This window comes from Xenopus laevis, chromosome 8L (assembly GCF_017654675.1).
Source record: "Xenopus laevis strain J_2021 chromosome 8L, Xenopus_laevis_v10.1, whole genome shotgun sequence".
NCBI lineage: Eukaryota > Metazoa > Chordata > Amphibia > Anura > Pipidae > Xenopus > Xenopus laevis.
This window is the reverse complement of record NC_054385.1, coordinates 42,769,530-42,781,658: the sequence shown is the minus strand read 5'-3', so window position 1 is coordinate 42,781,658 and position 12,129 is coordinate 42,769,530.

Genomic DNA, 12,129 nt, shown 5'->3' with positions numbered 1-12,129 from the left:
AAAAAGAAGATCACTCCACGGTCTTGTACAGAAAAGTATCCTGGGCCAGTGCAGTTTTCTGCTAACTAGAACACCGGTCTGGGGTATTAGGTAATCTATCATAATCATAATGAATAACATTTGGCAACTCCCCCCACTGATTTTAACTTTCTCTCTCCTTTAAAGAGGTTCTTTGCTTTTAAAATCTAGATCAACACGTAGGGGCAAATTCATCAAGGGTCGAATTTCGAGGGGTTAAATCCCTCGAAATTCGACTGGGGAATAGAATCGAATAGGCAATTCGGGCGAATTTACGCGCTGGCGAATAGTCGAATTGGCGAATATTCGCCAGGCGAATAGGCGCTCGATCGAATATTCGCTCGAAGGATTTTCATTCGATCGAATGCCTTTTTATTCGATCAAAAACTTGGAAAACAAGCCTATGGGACTTTCCCATAGGCTTTTAAAGCAATTCGGTAGGTTTTAGGTGGCGAAGTAGGCAGTCGAAGTATTTTTAAAAGAGACAGTACTTCGACTATCGAATGGGCGAATAGTCGCAGCGTTTTTGCGCTCGATCTATTCGAATCATTCTACTCAGGCGAATTTACGCCAATTCGATAGTCGAGGAGCACAAAAATTCAAAGTTTTTTTACTTTGAATCCTTCACTCGAAGTTAGTGAATCGGCCCCGTAGTTACAGTAGGTAGAATTTTTCTCAAGACGTTGGTGGAAAAAGATCATGGTCTGGCCTACTTCCTTCCTCTATTGTGATTTGTTTGTTTATCTGCAGATAAAGAGGGTGGTGGAATAGTAGTAAAAACTTTTTCTATCTAACAGAGGTAACGCCGGACAGACCCTAGGAAATGTGATCACGCCAATAGAGACTTACCTTGCCGGTAACCGGTTGTTTCCAATTATTGGTGTTGCATCTATACAAGTGACAGGGAATAGGCCTATCTACTTTAGGTGCCTCTGAGAGGACAAAGTGACAGTTGACTTCTTTTGTGCACGCCATATTGGATTTCATGTCTGTAGTGTTATGGAGCACAAGACCCTACAGAGGATAGTGAAGACAGCAGAGAAGATCATAGGTGTCTCTCTTCCTTCCATAATGGACATTTACACCACTCGCTGCATCCATAAAGCCACCAGCATTGTGTCTGATCCAATACACCCCTCACACTCACTGTTCACACTCCTGCCATCTGGAAAAAGGTACAGAAGCATTAGGGCCCTCACTACCAGACTGTGTAACAGTTTCTTCCCCCAAGCCATAAGGTTCCTGAATACTCAGGGACCTGACAGATCTCTCTCACACACACACTCCATCTGACCTTACTATATACAGTACTACAACTTTACAAAACCACTGTATGCCATTGTATAAATAAATAGCCATTGGATACAATTGTTCTCTATGAGCACATCTGCACTTTATCATGTTCTTTATCATGTTCTTACTACTATCATATCACAATGAGACACCCATCATATCTGACGTTTAGCATTATTTACTTAACATATTACATCTGCTGAGTGTGCACTGTCTTGTCCTGTCCCTGCACTGTGCTGTCCTGTCTTGCAGGAGTTGCATATTTTTGCACTTGCACTTTTTGTCTGTTGTCCTGTACATCTATGTTGTGTTGTGTAGCACCATGGTCCTAGAGAAACGTTGTTTTGTTTCACTGTGTACTGTACAAACGTATATGGATGAAATGACAATGAACTCTCTCTTGACTAGTGACGCATTTAGGTCCAATTTACCAGGTGTTGGTCTGTCCTCCGTTCCCATATATAGCAATAACCACTAGTGATGGGCGAATTTGCGGCATTTAGATTCGTCGGAAAATTCGCGAATTTCAAGCGAAATTCGCGAAACGGCGAAAAATTCGTGAACCGGTGCCGGCGTCTCGTTTTTGACGCCGGCGCCCATTTTTGACGCCAGCGCCCGTTTTTTCGACGCGGCGAAAAATTGTTTTGACGCCGGGGATTTTTTTTGGCCGAATTTTCGCGGGCGTTCCGCGAATTTATTCGCTGGCGGCGAAACGCGCATATTCACCTCGAATTCGCGCCTGCCGAATAAATTCGCCGATCACTAATAACCACCCAAACCCACTTTGCCATTTATACCCTCCTGATCCCCACCATAGTTCACACTAATTATTAGAGGGCCACAGGTCGATGTGAGATCTAGGTGGGACCAGTACTATGATTTTTTTATATACTGCAATCCCCAGATCGTGATACATTATAAATAATTTTTTTACGTGTTTTTAAATTTATCAATTCCCTCTTGTTTTTAAAGGAGCAATTAAATGCTATGTTTTATTTGGTAATTTATTTTGACATACAAGTGGAATGTGAACTGCTTAATGTACAATTAGCACTTTATGCACCCTTGCACTTTAATAATTTATAATTATCAATTGACTCCCATGGGACTCAATTGTGACACCGAGTTTTGGTTTTCACAAAATGAATTTATTTATGGATTGAAGTGATCATGTATTAATCACATTTAAATAAGTCATGAATTTTCTATTTTTTCACCATTTTCCAACTATATATACAATCTATTTCACAATCATTATAATATAGACTGTGCGACCTTGTTAACTCTTCTTGGCAGTTCCTCTCTTTTTGGTACATACCGATTGCTACTTCCTTCCTCAATCACTCTTGAAAAATCAATAACAGCAATGGGTTAGTTAAACAATGTTCTCCTGAATGCAAATGTGTTTATAAATCATATTCTAAAAATGATGGCTATACGATGGAAGAGGTATATTCAGCAAAAATAAGCCACAATTTTCTGCATGTTTATATTTTTATTCCCATAAAAACAGTATGTACATTTTAGTCAATAAATATGTCAAAACAAGTTGAGTTTAAATGTAAATAATGGAAATATTGGTCTTCATTATTTATTTTTTTATAGTTTTTGAATTATTTGCCTTCGACTTCTGCTTGTTTCCAGCTTTCAAATGGGGGTCACTGACCCCATCTAAAAACAAACAAATGCTCTGTAAGGCTACAAATTTAAGGCGCAGATTTATTAAGGTTCGATCTGTGTTTTCCACGAAAATTCGGGTTGTCAATTTGTTTTTTTTTGTCAAAAACGCATATTTTCGGGTTAAAAAAAACCTCGAGATTTATTATACCCCGACCCTGGAAATAGCTCAAATACAAAAATACACCATGTAGGAGTCAGTAGCTGAGGTCCCTTAATCCATTTGAAGATTAGTAGCCTGTTTGATGTTCGCGTTATATTCGGAGGGTTTTGCCCGAAAACTCGAATGATTCAATCGATTCGAGTTTTTTTCCGCCAAAAGCTCGCCGAAAATTTATTTCCGTGTTTCGCAACTTGATTTCTCAGAATCAGGTTTTTGTCATTTGAGTTTTTTCATAATAAGAAACTATTCAAGTTGCAAGTTCATTCAAGTTCATTTGAGGTATAAAAACTCGACCTTTGATAAATAACCCCCTTATTGTTATTAGTACTTTTTATTAAGCCTCTTTCTATTCAGGTCCTCTCCTATTCATATTCCAGTCTCTTATTCAAATCAGTGCATGGTTGCTAGGCTAATTTGGACCCTAACAACCAGCTTGATGAAAATGAAAACTGGAGAGCTGCTGAATAAAAAGCTTAATAACTCAAAAACAACAAATGATAAAAAATTAAAAACAATTGCAAATTGTCTCAGAATATCACTCTCTGCATCATACTAAAACTTAACCCAAAGATGAATAACCCCTTTAAAAACCATATAAAAGTAGTGGAGACGTTCGCATCTGTATATGGGGAGAAAGAAATGCTATTTTCATTATTGGGGTAGCATAACAAAATATACAATAGCTTTCCATTATTGAATTCACTGACAGGTTAAATATATACAGGTATGGGACCTGTTATCCAGAATGCTCGGGACCTGGGGTTTTCCGGATAACGGATCTTTCCATAATTTGGGTCTTCATGCCTTAAGTCTACTAGAAATTAATTTAAACATTAAATAAACCCAATAGGCTGGTTTTGTTCCAATAAGGATTAATTATATCTTAGTTGGGATCAAGTACAAGCTACTGTTTTATTATTACGGAGAAAAAGGAAATCATTTTTAAAAATTTGGATTATTTGGATAAAATGGAGTATGTGGGAGACAGGCATTCCATAATTTGGAGCTTTCTGGATATTGGGTTTTCGGATAAGGGATCCTATACCTGTATTATGTCCAAGAGATTTTTTTGCCACGGATTGCCTTTCTCAAAACATCATATTACCTGTAAATCAATTTTTAAGGCATCTGGAAAGCAATGCTTAAGCTCACAAAGTATAAAAACATGGCTAAATATTATTTTAGAGCCTGTTGCCAGTGTACAAACAGCCACACACTGTAGGAAAATACTGTCCGGGTTGTTAGCAGAGAAGTGTCATAGGAAAACAGGCTACTGTCTGTTTTAGATGAAAATGTTCTGTATCAGTATTTTTACTATTTTCGAGGTTTTCACTGCATTTATGGAATTAGAAGTATGGTTTATATTACTGACTAAGATATTGTGCTTTCTCTTAAACAGTTGTATGTATCATACATTCTCACAGGTTTCTCCTTGTCAAGTTCTATTCTGAGACTATAGTATTTTTGTATACATATGGTCATGCATTCCCTCTCATTTTTTTTTTTAATAGAAGTTCCAAGGCGGAATAAATAGTTATGTGCAAAAATGATAAATCTACAATGTGCGTGCCCCTGGCCCATGTGTGCATGTAGTGAGTTGGGGTGGCAGGAACCTTTCCATATGGATGTTGTTCCCCTATATAGGATATTGGAGGAGCTTAGAGTATCACAGTTAGTATGGTGAAGTAGGTACAAGCTGCAGAAGTCCCATGTGGTACAGGCAATATCAGGAAATCTTCTTAAAGGAGAACTAAACCCTAAAAATTAATATGGATAAAAATACCATATTTTACATACTGAACTTAATGCACCAGCCTAAAGTTTCAGCTTGTCAATAGCAGCAATGATCCAGCACTTCAAACTTGTCACAGGGGGTCACCATCTTGGAAAGAGTCTGCAACACATTGACATGCTCAGTGGACTCTGAGCAGCTGTTGAGAAGCTGAGCTTAGGGGTAGTCGCAAATTAACAAGCAGAAAATGTAAAAGAAGCTTATGAAAATTCTGATGCTAGTTGCGCTGGTTTCTGTGCTGCCATATAGCAATTATCTGTATAAATTACTAATTAGCTTGATACTGTGACATTTCTATTCTAAGGGGCAGATTTATCAAAGTGAAAATTTCAAACTAATTTTTGTATACTTCAACTAGACTTCAACTAGGGAATAGTCCAAATTAGATTTGAATTTGAAAAAAAAAATCAAAAATTACTATGTGTACTGTATATTGTCCCTTAGCTCATTAAGTGACAGCAGCACAGAGCATGTGCAGTGAATCAGCAGAAAAGAAGATGGGGAGCTACTGGGGCATCTTTGGAGACACAGATCTTCCCTGCTAAAGGGATGTGGACGTCTTAGGCTGGTACAGAAGCACAAAACATAATGTACAACATTTCTAGCTTACTTCTTTAGTTAGGCTTTAGATCTCATTTAAAGGGGTTGTTCAACTTTAAATAGTAAGTTAAGTTACATAGTTAAATCGGGTTTAAAAAAGGCAAAGTCCATCAAGTTCAACCCCTCCAAATAAAAACCCAGCACACACACCCCTCCCTACTTTCACATAAATTATATATACCCATATCTATACTGATGAACTTTTAGTATGATGTAGAGAGTGATATTCTGAAACAATTTGCTAATGGTTTTCATTTATTATTATTTATGGTTTTTGAGCTTTTTATTCATCAGCTCTCCAGTTTACAATTTCAGCAATCTGGTTGCTATGGTCCTAATTACCCTAGCAATCATGCACTGAATTGAATAAGAGACTGGAATATGAATAGCAGAGGGTCTGAGTAGAAAGATGAGTAATAAAAAGTAGCAATACATTTGGATCAATACCCTAGTGATCTGAGAGTAAGATCCCAGTCCAGTAAATAAATACAAGGGGTGGCGTGGTAGTATCCATTTCTATAAATCATGTCTCTTCAACACCTACACTTAATTTGAGAAAGGGTGTGTGGATATCGCCTTCAAAATTGCCTAATACTGTATAGATTTATTTTGTATCCCTTGCAACTAACACAAAGCTCAATTATCCCCTTGCAGCCTGTTCTGTTGGCCTAGTAGGTACCATGGGGAGCTGATTCAAACAAAGTTGCAAAAGACTCCTCAGGAAATAAAATCAGAATAATTCTCTTGTGTTTAGTTTGTCTGGGCTCCAGTTTGCGGAGGAAGTGAAAGAAATCTTTCAATAAAGGCTGTAAAGAAATCTCTGGAAAACTACCCCCCTAGCAGTGTTCCAGAAGGATGCTCTGTTCTGAATAGCAATGAAGCTGAGAAGCTAATCCAGTGATTTGGACATGCCATTGAAGACATAATGAAGCACAACTCACATTGGACCACACATGCAGGAGATGTCTCTAGCGTTCCAGCTAGAACATTGCCTGTGCTGTTGCACCATATCTATATACACCCAAACCAGGGAGCCAAAAACTCTTATATGGACTTGGACATCCACCAGCCCTCTGGATGTTCAACTACAGCTCTCAGTATATGGGAGTTATTAATGAAACACTTGTAGGGTGCAAACCCCAACAGCTCATTTTATATTTAAAAGTTAACCGTAATACCACCAAACATTTATGGAAGCCAAAAACCTGAAGAATTTGAGTTTTTTTTACAATAAAATCAGAATTCTTAGTGGAAAAAAAACTCAAATTTTTCAGAATTTATTAAACCCCGAGAGTGTTAAAAGTCAGAATAAAAAAGTACTCCAACTCAGACCTGCCGAGTTCATGTAGAAGTCAATGGGAGAAGTCCCAAAGATATCCTGATCTGTGCTGGGTTCCGTGCAATGATCTGCAGATTTTATGGTTTTCGGGCATAAAATCCAAATTTGTATGATTCAAGCTTTTTCCAGCACAGGAATTTTTTGGAAAAATGTATTGATAAATAAGGGGAAAAAAACCAGTGCGGATTTGGAATAATTTTCAGATTTTCTTCCTTTTAATCAGTCTGATCAAACATTTTTTCATGGAAAAATTAAACATTCTAAATACATTCTGTCTCTCTACTTAAAGCTTTGTGTCAGATTTTTACAAAGAAATTGATCACAAATACACAAGGGCTAATACTGATTAAACACAGCATGCAAAGTGCAAAAAAAAACACTTTTTATAAACACTTGGCAAATTTGATCCTGGACAGTAACCCATAGCAACCAATCAGATGATTGCTTTCAGTGTTCACCCTGCAGCTGACTGAAAAAAAGCTAATAAACTGATTGGTTGCTATGGGTTACTGCCCAGGTGCATATTTGCCCAGTGTTTATAAGTTAGCCTCATTGGGGCTCATTTATCAACACTTAGTAAATTTGCCCATGGGCAGTAACCTATAGCAACCAATCAGTGAGTGGCTTTCTTCAGCTAGCTGCAGGTAGAACAATGAATGCAACAATTTGATTGGTTGCCATGGGTTACTGCCCACTGCAAATTTGCCCAGTGTTTAAAAATGACCCCCACTGTGTTTTAGTGCAAATACCTCTATGCCTCTTCATTCCATTTCCAAGTGCAGAGACCTGTGAACTATTCATTGAGTGCTGCTTGCATTAGGCAGTTGTGATGTGCGGGTCAGGTAAAACCCCAACCCGCGCCCACCTGCACCCGACTTCCGGATTCCTTTTATAGACCCGCACCCCGCCGATTATGTCACAAAAGGGGCGGGGCGAGCAGGCGCGCTGCTATAAAACTGGAACCCGGAACTCGGAAGCCGGCAGTGCAAAGTGGCAGGCAGAAGAGCAGGAAGAAGAGCTTGACCCGGGCCGCAAATGGGTGAAACCCATGGGTAAACCCCGCGGGTCCGGCAGGTAGGACGGCCCGCACATCACTATTATGCAATGCTTCATTTAAATGAGTTAGGCTGGGGACATGTAGGCATTAGGCAGGTGGTAAGGACAGGCCCTAGTTTCATGCCCTGCTGGTCCTCCTCTCTGCACGAGTGCCAGATTGTTCCTTCTGCACTCAGTACAGAGCACAGTGCAATATATATATATATATATATATATATATATATATATATATATATATATATATATATATATATATATATATATATATATATATAATATATATATGTGTATATATATATATATATATAATAGCTGATTGACAATCAATGAAACCACCTCAAACACATTTTTAAGGCTTATGTAATAAAAGGTACAACGTTTGCTACAGATTTAATCACCTATATAGCAACCTACCAGCACATAAAACTTACCTGCCTCACCTGCCTACACAACTACAAATTGTCCGTGTTGTGTAATAAAAAGTACTAAGGGCCCAATTTAAGAGCATTCAGTTACTAAATCCATGAGAGAGTTGATCACGTGAAAAGTCGTGCACAGGATTGAATTCATGGAGAAAAAACTTTTTCTCCAAATTCAGTTCCAGTTTTGTCCCATAGAGTTTTCCTGTGATAAACAATGAGATAAGTTTTTCTGAATTGAATTGTGTAATATACAAAGGCTATTGTGATAACCTACCATTAGTATAGACATTGGTATATAATACACAAGAGCCATGAATATCCTGTAAATAATTTCTTTATAAACAGTGCTTAGTGATGTCATTGGTTATAATCGAAGCTTAGTGATGTCATTTCTGTTACGACTCACTGAAACTTGTGTATTATAATAAATAAAGTACCCCATGTTGCAAAATATTAGGATATTAGAAGTTACCTTTGAGTTCCATGACCTGTATGAAAACATTCTGCCTTCAGCCTCAGACTTTTATATGGTCATGAAACTTCTTGGTAATATCCTTATATTTTACAAGAGGGGGTACTTTATTCACTATATATAGTTCATGTATGTGAGTGTATATATATAGCTTGGTATGAGTGTGTGTATATATGTGCACTGGGGTTCATTTAGAGGGGTTGAACTTGATGGACTTTGGTCTTTTCTCAACCCTAATTAACTATGTAACATGTTCTTGGCACAAAATAAGCCTTAATTTACAAACCAAGTGTAATAACTGGATTTGTGAAGGAATACATTCATTCTGTGATCAGGTGAGGATGTCTGCAAATAAATTCTGCAATGAAATAGCCAAGCTCACAGGTAGGTCCAAAACCACTAAGACAGCCGTTTAATATCCTACTGATGACTGAACCTTGGTTCGTGGTTCTGGTCTCCCACCCCAGAGGTGGCTCTGAATGAAAAGGGAAAAAAGAATGATCATTTTTAGCCAGAATGCCGTGGAAGGAATAAGACAATATAGAGCTCTATACATGTGTTGGGATGGTACTTATTATCTGTATACAATGTCTCATTTTCCTTCTGTAAATATCCTAAGCATCTTTCCAGTTATACAAACAGTGCCTCTTTTCTTAGAGCAGCCTGCGGTTTACAGGTCAGTCCAAAGAAAACACCAGTGTCCACACTTAAAAAATGACATTTCTGTGCCAAAACTTTCACACATAATATTTACATCATGCTTTTTTTAGCATCCAAAATTGAAAAAAAAACAATATATATATATAAATGCAATAACTGTGAATGAGTTGCCATAGAGTTGCCAGACAATCCTCCATAAAATATTAACCTTTAAAAGCACTTACGAATATGGATTTGGAAAACAGTCCCTATTGCTGAGATAAGCAAGGGAGTCATGTCATGTTTGCTGATTGCAACTGTCCATTGGTTAAAATAAGCCGGTGTGATACAATTTTCCTGACAATTTCACTACCTATAGGAATATTTTCTTTAGTAAAAACAAAAATAAGGGTATTTTCCCTTTTAACACAGTCTAAGGTAGGGTCAACTATTATTATAAATGTAAATGCTTACTAAATGGTAATGCAAATCAGCTTATGGTGCAATCATCAAACTTAAACCATGGCAACCAATAACATTTTTGCTTTCATTATAACTGCAGCTGGCTGTAAAAAAGCTAATTGCTGATTGGTTGCTGTGGATCATTGCTGGTAAATGAATCCAATGGTTTGCATCTAGGCCAGTTTGGGGTGTGCGGGTAAGCATGTCAGATGGGAATTGCTTATCATGAAAAGAGAGACTCTTGCCTCAGGTGGCAGTGACCTACAGGTTAGCAGGGGCAGCAATTACTGGTAAATTTAAGAGCTGAAATGTCATTTTTTTAAAGCAGAATGTTGGATCTTTGACTATCTGCACTAGTGATGCAACCCCTTTTCTAGTTTATAACAGAGTTAAAAATGCAAAAAGACAACAAATATTTGCAAGACTTTATGGAAAAGTAAACCCTCAAAATTTTTTCCTTTTGCTGATCTTTTTCACAGTTCCTCCACTGGATCATCAAATCAAGATACAATTAAAGATCAGCGCCACAGGCTATGGAAAAAAACAAATAATACCAAAGTGTTACAACATTAATCTGTGTGTGTCTTGAACCATATAAAGTCTATGCACAGATTTTTCATGTGTGTATTTCTGCAAGGTGCTATCTCCAAAATAAAATTATAATTAAGTCAAACAAAGTACTTTTAGTGCTTGCTTTAAAAGGTAAAATGGATTAAAATAAGGTGCAATGGTGGCTGCTCTCATAAGCCAACTAATAGCCCGCCCAGTACCTTTGGACCTCATTATCCTCCTTCTGGGTAAGCCAATACCTAAAGTACACAAATGTGGTATAGCCCTGGTGAATCAGGTCTTAACAGCTAGTCGCCTGGCCATAGCCTCTAAATGGAAGGACCCTGCACCACCCCCGAAGGCTGAGATAATCAAGAGAGTAAAAAGCAACAGAACATTTGAGTCGGGTATTGCCTTTATACAAAACAGGATGGACCATTATCTGAAGGTTTGGTCTATGTGGGAACTGAGGGGACTGGCCTCCTCTCATTAAAGCAACCAACCTGAGAGGTTCCTCCAATTGCTCATCCCAAGTGTGTAAGCCCCCGACTATGGTTCATGTTTCAACTGCACCCACTTGCATCGTTTTTATGGGGGTTTTTTTTTTTTGTTTTTCTGTCTTTCCCTGTTTTAATGTTAAAGGTTATATGGCTATTGGCTAATTGACATCTATAATGCTGATATATTCAGGGCCGGATTAACATATTGGGTGCCCCTAGGCCCATCACCATTCATCGCCCCTGTCTACTCCGGGGGGCAGGAGCAATGGGGATTGGTGCACGGGAAATGTAAAAAATGATTGTATCTCCAGCGCATCCCCAGTGTTTTTGAACCAATGTGGGTGTGGTTGGGCAGCATACCGCCCCCCTAAAATCCTGTCACCCTAGGCCCGGGCCTAGGTGGCCTTTCCACAAATCTGGGCCTGGATACATTTTGACTGTGAAGCATTACCATCCTAAGTTCTCAGATGAACCTTTTTTCACTCTGCACCAAAATGTAACAAATGATACAAGTCAAGCGTCAGTCAAGAAACTAAATCTGTGTTTTATTGAAAAATGCAAATAAAAAATAAGTTACAAAAAAAAAAAATAAGGTGCAATGGTGTTTTCGACAATCAGTAAAAATCAACACGTGGCTTCTCCACTCTCTGGTGGGATTGGCAACTTACAAGATTCCTGATTTCAAAACAGCATATCAATATCAACTCCAGGGTATTCCTTTTTCTGTAAAGACATTAAAAAGCAGGGACAGCGCTCCATAGTGTTGTTTGCCTTTGTTTTTTTAAAAGGTTTTAAAACGTATTGAACTTACATGAGTCAAACAATCCAGTCTTATAATGCAGATCATGGAGGTGATACAAAGAGATGGGTTCTGCCGTCGTCTCCCTCTCCTGTATGTTCCGCCTGTACATCCACTCACTGCTGAGACCAGAAGTGATGTCACACCTGACACGTTTCGCTGAGGTCAGCTTCTTCCTTTTGTAGTAACTTGTAGTACAAAAGGGTAAGCACAAGGGGAGTAAGGGGTGGTATGCGTTAGGCCACCTCAGGGTGGCAGTGAGGGCAGGTTAACCCCTGGTGGCTGATCCCATAGTTTGCTATGTATATGATTTAGCTCTGTAAAAATTACACATGTAACAAATTGGAA